At 37.5% G+C, this 15,082-nt stretch overlaps 1 long non-coding RNA gene across 5 annotated transcripts; it reads left to right on the top strand.

Moving 5' to 3' along the window:
• Positions 1–571: 571 nt before the first annotated feature.
• LOC127875084 (uncharacterized) lies at positions 572–14,702 on the top strand. Of its 5 annotated transcripts, none has more exons than XR_008047256.1 (8): positions 572–635; positions 2,303–2,364; positions 3,131–3,192; positions 4,857–4,907; positions 10,809–10,870; positions 12,185–12,366; positions 13,025–13,086; positions 14,404–14,702. It is a non-coding gene; the product is annotated as an uncharacterized LOC127875084 (long non-coding RNA). The 5 variants fall into 5 exon arrangements; XR_008047253.1 differs by having other exon boundaries at positions 2,303–2,353; positions 14,404–14,700; XR_008047257.1 differs by lacking the exon at positions 2,303–2,364 and having other exon boundaries at positions 14,404–14,701.
• Positions 14,703–15,082: the final 380 nt, after the last annotated feature.

The raw sequence follows: 15,082 nt of genomic DNA, 5'->3' as shown, positions 1-15,082 counted from the left end.
GGAGGAAATCTTTTGGTATATTGTAACCTAAACTACTTTTATGTAAAAATGAAATATCATCTGCAAGTGCAAATATGGACTGGGGAAAGCTGATTTTTGGTCATTTCTTAACAAAAGAGAAGAAAGTGCCTTAATGCATGAATTCAGATAATTGACCTGGAATAGTTGTTTTTCAAGTTGAACCCCCCCCACCCTGATATAGCCCAAATACGGGCTAAATTGCTTTCCGACTTGAATTCAAAGGATATTGGTTGACCGTGTAGGTGAGTGTGCTTCTGAAGTCAGAATTCAACGCCAGGGACTCCGTGATCCAGTAACGCAACAATAGCTTTGCATAAAGCATGAACTTCAAACAGAGCCCCATTTCCCCTCCCCGACATGGAATGGCGGACATTTTTAAAGTTTGGACAGTGCAGCAGACACTTAATTGAGGCAGCCTTCATATTAAGTACAATCATGAACATAACAAGGTTATTACTTCATATTATTCACAGAAATAACACTAAAAATACTTAAATGCATGTTTTTTGCCATTTTATTCTATTTTTTATTGGGAATTTTGACTTTTTTCAGGTAGAGGAATGTCTGCGACTAAGCCGAGGGCCACTGGATAAGGGTTGTTGATGGTAAAACAGGTGAAAATCTAAATTATTATCATGTACACAAGCAAATAAGCATATTTATGATGTTAAAGGCGTAAATACTGTCATAATCAGGTTTGTGGTCACTCAAACTCTTGCCGTCATGCAATTCCCCGTGAAGTTTGTATGGATAGTCCGCGGTCTTGACACGTAAAGCTCGTGCTTTGTGGGCAGCAGAAGTTGGCACTTAACAGGTTTATCCTTGTTCCTAAGCATGTATGCAGTGCATCTGAGTTGATATGCAACTTGTAACCCTACAATTAGCTTGTGTTTGTATTGTTTTCTCACAATATGCTTACAGTCATGGTCCCGGCCGGCTTGAAAGGATGAGGCTCCGACTTAACACATAGGATTGTTGTAGCAAGTGTCCCTTCATCATTTACCTTAGAGGGATCTTTTTGCCAAAATGTGGCACTTTCAGCAACCAGTTTATTTTTTTATTTGGTACATGCTTCTCTCATTCAGTAATTTATGGAAGTATTGGCCTTATTTGCTTGTCTTTGCATACAAAGGTGACTTGGATCAATGATTTTGTTGTGTTGAGAATTCTGCGGAAGCTGTGTCCCCAGAAGCAGAACTAGAATTCCGTAAGCCTTTCAGAAGCCTGCATTGATCTAAACTGCCTTTCTGCCCCTGTTACTTCATAGAACTTCATTTCTAAGCTTATAATGCTCTCCAACATATATGTGTCTTGTTCATTTTAACCTTTCCTTCCAGACTTAACCCTTAAAATGAGCATTTTTTGTCTTTCGCTCAGTTTATAAACGCCCATTTTGACCAGATTGCCACCATAAAAATAGTCAAAAGTACTTATTTTGCGCCCAAAATATGAAATTTTGTATTCTCTTGAACCTCTGAATGACAGCTGGCAGTGCATATTGACCATCTGCTGCAGTTTAAAGGCACCCATGGCATTATATGCTAAAATATATCATTGGCGACTGGTAAATAAATGGGCTCAGAGCAACAAGGCGCTTTCAAGATTTCACACTTTTTTAAGTGTGAAACAACAAGTTATAGGAAGCTTATTGATTTCTACACTTCAAAGTATCTTTGATCTCTCATTTTTGCTTATTTGTTGTTTGTCTTGGATGAAATTGGATTTTTTGCTTTGAAATTGACATTTTCGGGGAATTAAAAAAAACACACAAAAAAGATATTATCAAAATGCTTGGAGTGAAAATATCTAACAGTTCATTTTTTTCCCCCCACCCGCATAAGCCCCACGTTCCTGTCCATATTGTTTTGTTATTTTGTTGCAGATATTGAACACAACAGCTTTAAATCTTAAAGGGACATTTAAGCTTAAACAGGCCTTAAATCGCCTTCTTCGGACCGAAAACACCCGCATGTGAAAATGTGATCTAAAATGGCCAATGGACAGATAATCTAGCCAAACTTAATATATTGGTGCAATATGAATAGGAAGATAATAATATGCAAGAAAAACACATTTTATTCAGAACATATTTTTCCTTTAGGTTACAATATACTAAATCTTTTGGAGTGCAATGCTATACTCTTTAAAAACCCGAACATCATTTATAAGAAGACACAATTCTCTGTGTGGGCACTTGCCATGACTTTATTTTAGAATGTTTCTTTGTGCATGTGGTAGGAAAGACATTGATGTTTAACAGAATCCACTCATTTGCTTGAAGGTTAAAGACTACATGAGACTTTGACAGATGGCGGGAAACCCTCATCCACTGGTACGAACCCGGTAAACTGATGGCTGTAAAACAGTGACCGCTGATTCGCATCGAGTTCTTCTTGCAAAACGCATGACCCTTTTTTCATTGTCTAAATCATTGCGGCTTGGAATGCTCTTTAAGAAAGGTATGGTTATGGGGGTCTCTATGCGCAGAAGTTTGACTTTATTTTTTGTTGAAGTTATTGCTTTTACATTGAATTTGTGTAGGAATTCTGTTGGTATATTGTAACCTTAACTAGCTTTAGGTAAAAATGAAATATCATCTGCAAGTGCAAAATATGACTGTTTCCCAGCTGATTTTTGGTCATTTCTTAACAGAAGAGAAGAAAATTAGTTCCTTAAATGCATGAATTCAGATAATTTGACCTGGAATAGTTGTTTTTTAAGTTGACCCCCACCCTGATATAGCCAATTAAGGGCTAAATGCTTTCCGACTTGAATTCAAAGGCATATTGGTTGACCGTGTAGCGTTAGTGTGCTTCATGAAGTCAGAATTCAACGCCAGGGACTCCGTGATCCAGTAACGCAACAATAGCTTGTGCATAAAGCATGAACATTCAAACAGAGCCCCATTTCACCGACATGGAATGGCGGATATTTTTACAGTTTGGACAGTGCAGCAGACACTTAATTGAGGCAGCCTTCATATTTAGTACAATCATGAACATAACAAGGTTTATTACTTCATATTATTCATAGAAATACACTAAAAATACTTAAATGCATGTTTTTGCCATTTTATATCTATTTTTTATTGGGAATTTTGACATTTCAGGTAGAGGAATGTCTGCGACTAAGCCGAGGGCCACTGGATAAGGGTTGTTGATGGTAAAACAGGTGAAAATACTTAATTATTATCATGTACACAAGCAAATAAGCATATTTATGATGCTTAAGGCGTGAAATACTGTCATAATCAGGTTTGTGGTCACTCAAACCCTTGCCGTCATGCAATTCCCCGTGCAGTTTATATGGATAGTTCCGCGTCCTGACACGTAAAGCTCGTGCTTTGTTGGCAGCAGAAAGTGGCACTTAACATGTTTATCCTTGTTACTGAGCATGTGTGCAGTGCATCTGAGTTGATATGCTACTTGTAACCCTACAATTAGCTTGTGTTGGTATTGTTTTCTCACAATATGCTTACAGTCATGGTCCCGGCTTGAAAGGATGAGGCGTCCGACTTAAACATAGCATTGTTGTAGCAAGTGTCCCCTCATCATTTACTTAGAGGGATCTTTTTGCCAAAATGTGGCACTTTCAGCAACCAGTTTAGTTTTTTTATTTCGTACATGCTTCTCTCATTCAGTGATTTATGGGAAGTATTGGCCTTATTTGCTTGTCTTTGCATGCAAAGGTGACTTGGATCAATGATATTTGTTGTGTTGAGAATTCTGCGGGAAGCTGTGTCCCCAGAAGATGTACTAGAAACCTCTTTCAGGAAGCCTGCATTGATCTGAGCTGCCTTTCTGCCCCTGTTACTTCATAGAATTTCATTTCTAAGCTTATAATGCTCTCCAACATATATGTATCTTTTTCATTTTAACCTTTCCTTCCAGTCTAAACCCCCAAATTAGCATTTTTGTTTTTCGCTCAGTTATAAACGCCCATTTTGACCAGATTGCCACCATAAAAATAGTCAAAAGTACTTATTTAGCGCCCAAAATATGAAATTTTGTATTCTCTTGAACCTCTGAATGACAGCTGGCAGTGCATATTGACCATCTGCTGCAGTTTAAAGGCACCCATGGCATTATATGCTAGAATATATCATTGGCGACTGGTAAATAAATTGGCTCCGAGCAACAAGGCGCTTTCAAGATTTCACACTTTTATTAGTGTGAAACAACAAGTTATAGGAAGCTTATTGATTTCTACACTTCAAAGTATCTTTGATTTCTCATTTTTGCTTATTTGTTGTTTGTCTTGGATGAAATTGGATTTTTTTGCTTTGAAATTGACATTTTCGGGGGTATTAAAAAAAAACACAAAAGATATTATCAAAATTGCTTTGAGTGAAAATATCTAACAAGTTCCATTCTTTCCTCACCCCGCATAAAGCCCCCACGTGCCTGTCCATATGGTTTTGGTTATTTTGTTGCAGATATTGAACACAACAGCTATCAATCTTAAAGGGACATTTAAGCTTTAACAGGCCTTAATCGCCTTCTTCGGACCGAAAACACCCGCATGTGAAAATGTGATCTAAAATGGCCAAATGGACAGATAATCCAGCCAACTTAATATATTGGTTGCAATATGAATAGGAAGATATAATATGCAAGGAAATACACATTTTATTCAGAACATATTTTCCTTTAGGTTACAATATACTAAATCTTTTTGTGAGTGCAATGCTATACTCTTTAAAAACCCGAAGATCATTATAAGAAGACACAATTCTCTGTGTGGGCACTTGCCATGACTTTATTTTAGAATGTTTCTTTGTGCATGTGGTAGGGAAAACATTGATGTTTAATAGAAATTCACTGCATTGCTTGAAGGTTAAAGACTACATGAGACTTTGACAGATGGCGGGAAACCCTCATCCACTGGTAGAACCCGGTAAAATTGATGGCTGTTAAAACAGTGACCGCTGATTCGCAATCGAGTTCTTTCTTGCAAAACGCATGACCCCTTTTTCATTGTCTAAATCATTGCGGCTTGGAATGCTCTTTAAGAAAAGGTATGGTTATGGGGGTCTCTATGCGCAGAAGTTTGACTTTATTTTTGTTGAATTTATTGCTTTTACATTGAATTTGTGTAGGAAATCTTTGGTATATTGTAACCTAAACTAGCTTTAGGTAAAAATGAAATATCATCTGCAGGTGCAAAATATGACTGGGAAAGCTGATTTTTGGTCATTTCTTAACAAAACAGAAGAAAATAAGTGCCTTAAATGCATGAATTCAGATAATTTGACCTTGGATAGTTGTTTTCAAGTTGACCCCCCCACCTCTATAATAGCCAAATAAGGGCTAAATTGCTTTCCGACTTGAATTCAAAAGGCATATTGGTTGACTTTGTAGAGTTAGTGTGCTTCATGAAGTCAGAATTCAACGCCAGGGACTCCGTGATTCCAGTAACGCAACAATAGCTTGTGCATAAAGCATGAACATTCAAACAGAGCCCCATTTCACCGACATGGAATGGCGGACATTTTACAATTTGGACAGTGCAGCAGACACTAATTGAGGCAGCATTCATATTTAGTACAATCATGAACATAACAAGGTTTATTACTTCATATTATTCATAGAAATACACTAAAAATACTTAAATGCATGTTTCTGGCCATTTATATCTATTTTTATTGGGAATTTTGACTTTTTCAGGTAGAGGAATGTCTGCGACTAAGCCAAGGGCCACTGGATAAGGGTTGTTGATGGTAAAACAGGTGAAAATAATAAATTATTATCATGTACACAAGCAATTAAGCATATTTATGATTCTAAAGGCGTGAAATACTGTCATAATCAGGTTGTGGTCACTCAAACCCTTGCCGTCATGCAATTTCCCGTGAAGTTTGTATGGATAGTTCCGCGTTCTGACACGTAAAGCTCGTGCTTTGTTGGCAGCAAGAGTTGGCACTTAACAGGTTTATCCTTGTTCCTTAGCATGTATGCAGTGCATCTGAGTTGATATGCTACTTGTAACCCTACAATTAGCTTGTGTTTGGAATTGTTTTTCTCACATATGCTTACAGTCATGGTCCCGGCTTGAAAGGATGTGGCGTCCGACTTAAACATAGGATTGTTGTAGCAAGTGGTCCCCTTCATCATTTACCTTAGAGGATCTTTTTGCCAAAATGTGGCACTTTCAGCAACAAGTTTAGTTTTTATTTGGTACATGCTTCTCTCATTCAGTGATTTATGGGAAGTATTGGCCTTATTTGCTTGTCTTGCATACAAAAGTGACTTGGATCAATGATATTTGTTGTGTTGAGAATTCTGCGGAAGCTGGTGTCCCCAGAAGATGTACTAGAAACCTCTTTCAGGAAGCCTGCATTGATCTGAGCTGCCTTTCTGCCCCTGTTACTTCATAGAACTTCATTTCTAAGCTTATAATGCTCCTCCAACATATATGTATCTTGTTCATGTTAACCTTTCCTTCCAGTCTAAACCCCCAAAATGAGCATTTTTTGTCTTTCGCTCAGTTATAAACGCCCATTTTTGACCAGATTGCCACCATAAAAATAGTCAAATTACTGATTTTGTGCCCAAAATATAAAATTTGTATTCTCTTGAACCTCTGAATGACAGCTGGCAGTGCATATTGACCATCTGCTGCAGTTTAAAAGGCACCCATGGCATTATATGCTAGAATTATCATTGGCGACTGGTAAATAAATGGGCTCCGAGCAACAAGGCGCTTTCAAGATTTCACACTTTTTTTAGTGTGAAACAACAAGTTATAGGAAGCTTATTGATTTCTTCTACACTTCAAAGTATCTTTGATCTCTCATTTTTGCTTATTTGTTGTTTGTCTTGGATGAAATTGGAATTTTTTGCTTTGAAATTGACATTTTGGGGGTATTAAAAAAAACAAAAAAAAAAGATATTATCAACATTGCTTGGAGTGAAAATATCTAACAAGTTCATTCTTTCCCCACCCCGCATACGCCCCACGTGCCTGTCCATATGGTTTGTTTTGGTATTTTGTTGCAGATATTGAACACAACAGCTTTATATCTTAAAGGGACATTTAAGCTTAAACAGGCCTTAAATCGCCTTCTTCGGGCCGAAAACACCCGCATGTGAAAATGTGATCTAAAATGGCCAAATGGACAGATAATCCAGCCAAACCTTAATACATTGGTGCAATATGAATAGGAAGATAATAATATGCAAGAAAAACACATTTTATTCAGAACATATTTTTCCTTTAGGTTACAATATACTAAATCTTTTTGGAGTGCAATGCTATACTCTTTAAAAACCCGAACATCATTTATAAGAAGACACAATTCTCTGTGTGGGCACTTGCCATGACTTTATTTTAGAATGTTTCTTTGTGCATGTGGTAGGGAAAACATTGATGTTTAACAGAAATTCACTCATTTGCTTGAAGGTTAAAGACTACATGAGACGTTGACAGATGGCGGGAAACCCTCATCCACTGGTACGAACCCGGTAAATTGATGGCTGTAAAACAGTGACCGCAGATTCGCATCGAGTTCTTTCTTGCAAAACGCATGACCCCCTTTTCATTGTCTAAATCATTGCGGCTTGGAATGCTCTTTAAGAAAAGGTATGGGTTATGGGGGTCTCTATGCGCAGAAGTTTGATTTTATTTTTGTTGAAGTTATTGCTTTTACATTGAATTTGCGTAGGAAATTTTTGGTATATTGTAATCTAAACTAGCTTTAGGTAAAAATGAAATATCATCTGCAAGTGCAAAATATGACTGGGAAAGCTGATTTTTGGTCATTTCTTAACAGAAGAGAAGAAAATAAGTGCCTTAAATGCATGAATTCAGATAATTTGACCTGGAATAGTTGTTTTTCAAGTTGACCCCCACCCTGATATAGCCAAATAAGGGCTAAATTGCTTTCCGACTTGAATTCAAAGGCATATTGGTTGACCGTGTAGCGTTAGTGTGCTTCATGAAGTCAGAATTCAACGCCAGAGACTCCGTGATCCAGTAACGCAACAATAGCTTGTGCATAAAGCATGAACATTCAAACAGAGCCCCATTTCACCGACATGGAATGGCGGACATTTTTACAGTTTGGACAGTGCAGCAGACACTTAATTGAGGCAGCCTTCATATTTAGTACAATCATGAACATAACAAGGTTTATTACTTCATATTATTCATAGAAATACACTAAAAATACTTAAATGCATGTTTCTTGCCATTTTATATCTATTTTTTATTGGGAATTTGACTTTATCAGGTAGAGGAATGTCTGCGACTAAGCCGAGGGCCACTGGATAAGGTTGTTGATGGTAAAACATGTGAAAATAGTAAATTATTATCATGTACACAAGCAAATAAGCATATTTATAATGCTTAAGGCGTGAAATACTGTCATAATCAGGTTTGTGGTCACTCAAACCCTTGCCGTCATGCAATTCCCCGTGCAGTTTGTATGGATAGTTCCGCGTCCTGACACGTAAAGCTCGTGCTTTGTTGGCAGCAGAAGTTGCCACTTAACATGTTTATCCTTGTTCCTAAGCATGTATGCAGTGCATCTGAGTTGATATGCTACTTGTATCCCTACAATTAGCTTGTGTTTGGTATTGTTTTCTCACAATATGCTTACAGTCATGGTCCCGGCTTGAAAGGATGTGGCGTCCGACTTAAACATAGGATTGTTGTAGCAAGTGTCCCCTTCATCATTTACTTTAGAGGGATCTTTTTGCCAAAATGTGGCACTTTCAGCAACCAATTTAGTTTTTTATTTGGTACATGCTTCTCTCATTCAGTGATTTATGGGAAGTATTGGCCTTATTTGCTTGTCTTTGCATACAAAGGTGACTTGGATCAATGATTTGTGTTGTGTTGATAATTCTGCGGGAAGCTGTGTCCCCAGAAGATGTACTAGAAACCTCTTTCAGGAAGCCTGCATTGATCTGAGCTGCCTTTCTGCCCCTGTTACTTCATAGAACTTCATTTCTAAGCTTATAATGCTCTCCAACATATATGTATCTTGTTCATTTTAACCTTTCCTTCCAGTCTAAACCCCCAAAATGAGCATTTTTGTCTTTCGCTCAGTTATAAACGCCCATTTTGACCAGATTGCCACCATAAAAATAGTCAAAAGTACTTATTTTGCGCCCAAAATATGAAATTTTATATTCTATTGAACCTCTGAAAGACAGCTGGCAGTGCATAGTGACCATCTGCTGCAGTTTAAAGGCACCCATGGCATTATATGCTAGAATATATCATTGGCGACTGGTAATAAATGGGCTCCGAGCAACAAGGCGCTTTCAAGATTTCACACTTTTATTAGTGTGAAACAACAAGTTATAGGAAGCTTATTGATTTCTAAACTTCAAAGTATCTTTGATTTCTCATGTTTGCTTATTTGTTGTTTGTCTTGGATGAAATTGGATTTTTTTGCTTTGAAATTGACATTTTCGGGGGTATTAAAAAACACAAAAAAGATATTATCAAAATTGCTTGGAGTGAAAATATCAAACAAGTTCATTCTTTCCCCACCCCGCATACGCCCCACGTGCCTGTCCATATGGTTTTGTTATTTTGTTGCAGATATTGAACACAACAGCTCTAAATCTTAAAGGGACATTTAAGCTTAAACAGGCCTTAAATCGCCTTCTTCGGACCGAAAACACCCGCATGTGAAAATGTGATCTAAAATGGCCAACTGGACAGATAATCTAGCCAAACTTAATATATTGGTGCAATATGAATAGGAAGATAATAATATGTAAGAAAAACACATTTTATTCAGAACATAATTTTCCTTTAGGTTACAATATACTAAATCTGTTTTGAGTGCAATGCTATACTCTTTAAAAACCCGAACATCATTTATAAGAAGACACAATTCTCTGTGTGGGCACTTGCCATGACTTTATTTTAGAATGTTTCTTTGTGCATGTGGTAGGGAAGACATTGATGTTTAACAGAAATTCACTTATTTGCTTGAAGGTTAAAGACTACATGAGACTTTGACAGATGGCGGGAAACCCTCATCCACTGGTACGAACCCGGTAAACTGATGGCTGTAAAACAGTGACCGCTGATTCGCATCGAGTTCTTTCTTGCAAAACGCATGACCCCCCTTTTTCATTGTCTAAATCATTGCGGCTTGGAATGTTCTTTAAGAAAAGGTATGGTTATGGGGGTCTCTATGCGCAGAAGTTTGACTTTATTTTTTGTTGAAGTTATTGCTTTTACATTGAATTTGTGTAGGAAACCTTTTGGTATATTGTAACCTAAACTAGCTTTAGGTAAAAATGAAATATCATCTGCAAGCGCAAAATATGACTGGGACAGCTGATTTTTGGTCATTTCTTAACAGAAGAGAAGAAAATAAGTGCCTTAAATGCATGAATTAAGATAATTTGACCTGGAATAGTTGTTTTTCAAGTTGACCCCCACCCTGATATAGCCAAATAAGGGCTAAATTGCTTTCCGACTTGAATTCAAAGGCATATTGGTTGACCGTGTAGCGTTAGTGTGCTTCATGAAGTCAGAATTTAACGCCAGGGACTCCGTGATCCAGTAACGCAACAATAGCTTGTGCATAAAGCATGAACATTCAAACAGAGCCCCATTTCACCGACATGGAATGGCGGACATTTTTACAGTTTGGACAGTGCAGCAGACACTTAATTGAGGCAGCCTTCATATTTAGTACAATCATGAACATAACAAGGTTTATTTCTTCATATGATTAATAGAAATACACTAAAAATACTTAAATGCATGTTTCTTGCCATTTTATATCTATTTTTTATTGGGAATTTTGACTTTTTCAGGTAGAGGAATGTCTGCGACTAAGCCGAGGGCCACTGGATAAGGGTTGTTGATGGTAAAACAGGTGAAAATACTAAATTATTATCATGTACACAAGCAAATAAGCATATTTATAATGCTTAAGGCGTGAAATACTGTCATAATCAGGTTTGTGGTCACTCAAACCCTTGCCGTCATGCAATTCCCCGTGCAGTTTGTATGGATAGTTCCGCGTCCAGACACGTAAAGCTCGTGCTTTGTTGGCAGCAGAAGTTGGAACTTAACATGTTTATCCTTGTTCCTAAGCATGTATGCAGTGCATCTGAGTTGATATGCTACTTGTAACCCTACAATTAGCTTGTGTTTGGTATTGTTTTCTCACAATATGCTTACAGTCATGGTCCCGGCTTGAAAGGATGTGGCGTCAGACTTAAACATAGGATTGTTGTAGCAAGTGTCCCCTTCATCATTTACTTTAGAGGGATCTTTTTGCCAAAATGTGGCACTTTCAGCAACCAGTTTAGTTTTTATTTGGTACATGCTTCTCTCATTCAGTGATTTATGGGAAGTATTGGCCTTATTTGCTTGTCTTTGCATACAAAGGTGACTTGGATCAATGATATTTGTTGTGTTGAGAATTCTGCGGGAAGCTGTGTCCCCAGAAGATGTACTAGAAACCTCTTTCAGGAAGCCTGCATTGATCTGAGCTGCCTTTCTGCCCCTGTTACTTCATAGAACTTCATTTCTAAGCTTATATTGCTCTCCAACATATATGTATCTTGTTCATTTTAACCTTTCCTTCCAGTCTAAACCCCCAAAATGAGCATTTTTGTCTTTTGCTCAGTTATAAACGCCCATTTTGACCAGATTGCCACCATAAAAATAGTCAAAAGTACTTATTTTGCGCCCAAAATATGAAATTTTGTATTCTCTTGAACCCACCCCGCATAAGCCCCAAGTGCCTGTCCATATGGTTTGTTTTGGTATTGTGTTGCAGATATTGAACACAACAGCTTTAAATCTTAAAGGGACATTTAAGCTTTAACAGGCCTTAAATCGCCTTCTTCGGACCGAAAACACCCGCATGTGAAAATGTGATCTAAAATGGCCAAATGAACAGATAATCTAGCCAAACTTAATATATTGGCGCAATATGAATAGGAAGATAATAAAATGCAAGAAAAACACATTTTATTCAGAACATATTTTTCCTTTAGGTTACAATATACTAAATCTTTTTGGAGTGCAATGCTATACTCTTTAAAAACCCGAACATCATTTATAAGAAGACACAATTCTCTGTGTGGGCACTTGCCATGACTTTATTTTAGAATGTTTCTTTGTGCATGTGGTAGGGAAGACATTGATGTTTAACAGAAATTCACTCATTTGCTTGAAGGTTAAAGACTACATGAGACTTTGACAGATGGCGGGAAACCCTAATCCACTGGTACGAACCCGGTAAATTGATGGCTGTAAAACAGTGACCGCTGATTCGCATCGAGTTCTTTCTTGCAAAACGCATGACCCCCCTTTTTTATTGTCTAAATCATTGCGGCTTGGAATGCTCTTTAAGAAAAGGTATGGTTATGGGGGTCTCTATGCGCAAAAGTTTGACTTTATTTTTTGTTGAAGTTATTGCTTTTACATTGAATTTGTGTAGGAAATCTTTTGGTATATTGCAACCTAAACTAGCTTTAAGTAAAATGAAATATCATCTGCAAGTGCAAAATATGACTGGGAAAGCTGATTTTTGGTCATTTCTTAACAGAAGAGAAGAAAATAAGTGCCTTAAATGCATGAATTCAGATAATTTGACCTGGAATAGTTGTTTTTTAAGTTGACCCCCCCCCCCACCCTGATATAGCCAAATAAGGGCTAAATTGCTTTCCGACTTGAATTCAAAGGCATATTGGTTGAACGTGTAGCGTTAGTGTGTTTCATGAAGTCAGAATTTAACGCCAGGGACTCCGTGATCCAGTAACGCAACAATAGCTTGTGCATACAGCATGAACATTCAAACAGAGCCCCCTTTCACCGACATGGAATGGCGGACATTTTTACAGTTTGGACAGTGCAGCAGACACTTAATTGAGGCAGCCTTCATATTTAGTACAATCATGAACATAACAAGGTTTATTACTTCATATTATTCATAGAAATACACTAAAAATACTTAAATGCATGTTTTTTTTGCCATTTTATATCTATTTTTTATTGGGAAGTTTGACTTTTTCAGGTAGAGGAATGTCTGCGACTAAGCCGATGGCCACTGGATAAGGGTTGTTGATGGTAAAACAGGTGAAAATACTAAATTAGTATCATGTACACAAGCAAATAAGCATATTTATGATGCTTAAGGCGTGAAATACTGTCATAATCAGGTTTGTGGTCACTCAAACCCTTGCTGTCATGCAATTCCCCGTGAAGTTTGTATGGATAGTTCCGCGTCCTGACACGTAAAGCTCGTGCTTTGTTGGCAGCAGAAGTTGCCACTTAACAGGTGTATCCTTGTGCCTAAGAATGTATGCAGTGCATCTGAGTTGATATGCTACTTGTAACCCTACAATTAGCTTGTGTTTGGTATTGTTTTCTCACAATATGCTTACAGTCATGGTCCCGGCTTGAAAGGATGTGGCGTCCGACTTAAACATAGGATTGTTGTAGCAAGTGTCCCCTTCATCATTAACTTTAGAGGGATCTTTTTGCCAAAATGTGGCACTTTCAGCAACCAGTTTAGTTTTTTATTTGGTACATGCTTCTCTCATTCAGTGATTTATGGGAAGTATTGGCCTTATTTGCTTGTCTTTGCATACAAAGGTGACTTGGATCAATGATATTTGTTGTGTTGAGAATTCTGCGGGAAGCTGTGTCCCCAGAAGATGTACTAGAAACCTCTTTCAGGAAGCCTGCATTGATCTGAGCTGCCTTTCTGCCCCTGTTACTTCATAGAACTTCATTTCTAAGCTTATATTGCTCTCCAACATATATGTATCTTGTTCATTTTAACCTTTCGTTCCAATCAAAACCCCCAAAATGAGCATTTTTGTCTTTCGCTCAGTTATAAACGCCCATTTTGATCAGATTGCCACCATAAAAATAGTCAAAAGTACTTATTTTGCGCCCAAAATATGAAATTTTGTATTCTCTTGAACCCACCCCGCATAAGCCCCACGTGCCTGTCCATATATGGTTTGTTTTGGTATTGTGTTGCAGATATTGAACACAACAGCTTTAAATCTTAAAGGGACATTTAAGCTTTAACAGGCCTTAAATCGCCTTCTTCGGACCGAAAACACCCGCATGTGAAAATGTGATCTAAAATGGCCAAATGGACAGATAATCCAGCCAAACTTAATATATTGGTGCAATATGAATAGGAAGATAATAAAATGCAAGAAAAACACATTTTATTCAGAACATATTTTTCCTTTAGGTTACAATATACTAAATCTTTTTGGAGTGCAATGCTATACTCTTTAAAAACCCGAACATCATTTATAAGAAGACACAATTCTCTGTGTGGGCACTTGCCATGACTTTATTTTAGAATGTTTCTTTGTGCATGTGGTAGGGAAGACATTGATGTTTAACAGAAATTCACTCATTTGCTTGAAGGTTAAAGACTACATGAGACTTTGACAGATGGCGGGAAACCCTAATCCACTGGTACGAACCCGGTAAATTGATGGCTGTAAAACAGTGACCGCTGATTCGCATCGAGTTCTTTCTTGCAAAACGCATGACCCCCCTTTTTTATTGTCTAAATCATTGCGGCTTGGAATGCTCTTTAAGAAAAGGTATGGTTATGGGGGTCTCTATGCGCAAAAGTTTGACTTTATTTTGTGTTGAAGTTATTGCTTTTACATTGAATTTGTGTAGGAAATCTTTTGGTATATTGTAACCATAATAGTTGAAATACGAAGATATACTTTGAACACTTGGAACAGTTAACACATTGTGTTTTGATGCATTTTAGTTAGTGTGCATCATAACTACATGAATAAAGAAAACACTTTCATTAATTTGACCTTCATGTTAGTTATTCACAGTATACGCCAAAATCGTTTAATTTAAATTCTCTGTGATTGTGGTGCTGACAGCCCGGATCAAGCGAGCAATCAAACAATGACGCTTCGTTTCCGTTACATATAACACCATCCAATAAGACGGGCATTGATTTAAACATGGCCATGTGCATATAACGAGCATTGGACCTGCAAAAACAATTTTAATAAACCGTCAACATATTTGTTATGGCACTATGTAAGTATAAAGGTTTTCTCCAATCATCGCA

The sequence above is a fragment of the Dreissena polymorpha genome, chromosome 3, assembly GCF_020536995.1.
Source record: "Dreissena polymorpha isolate Duluth1 chromosome 3, UMN_Dpol_1.0, whole genome shotgun sequence".
Lineage (NCBI taxonomy): Eukaryota > Metazoa > Mollusca > Bivalvia > Myida > Dreissenidae > Dreissena > Dreissena polymorpha.
The sequence above is the reverse complement of the archived record's forward strand: the minus strand, read 5'-3'. Positions and strand labels throughout refer to the sequence as shown.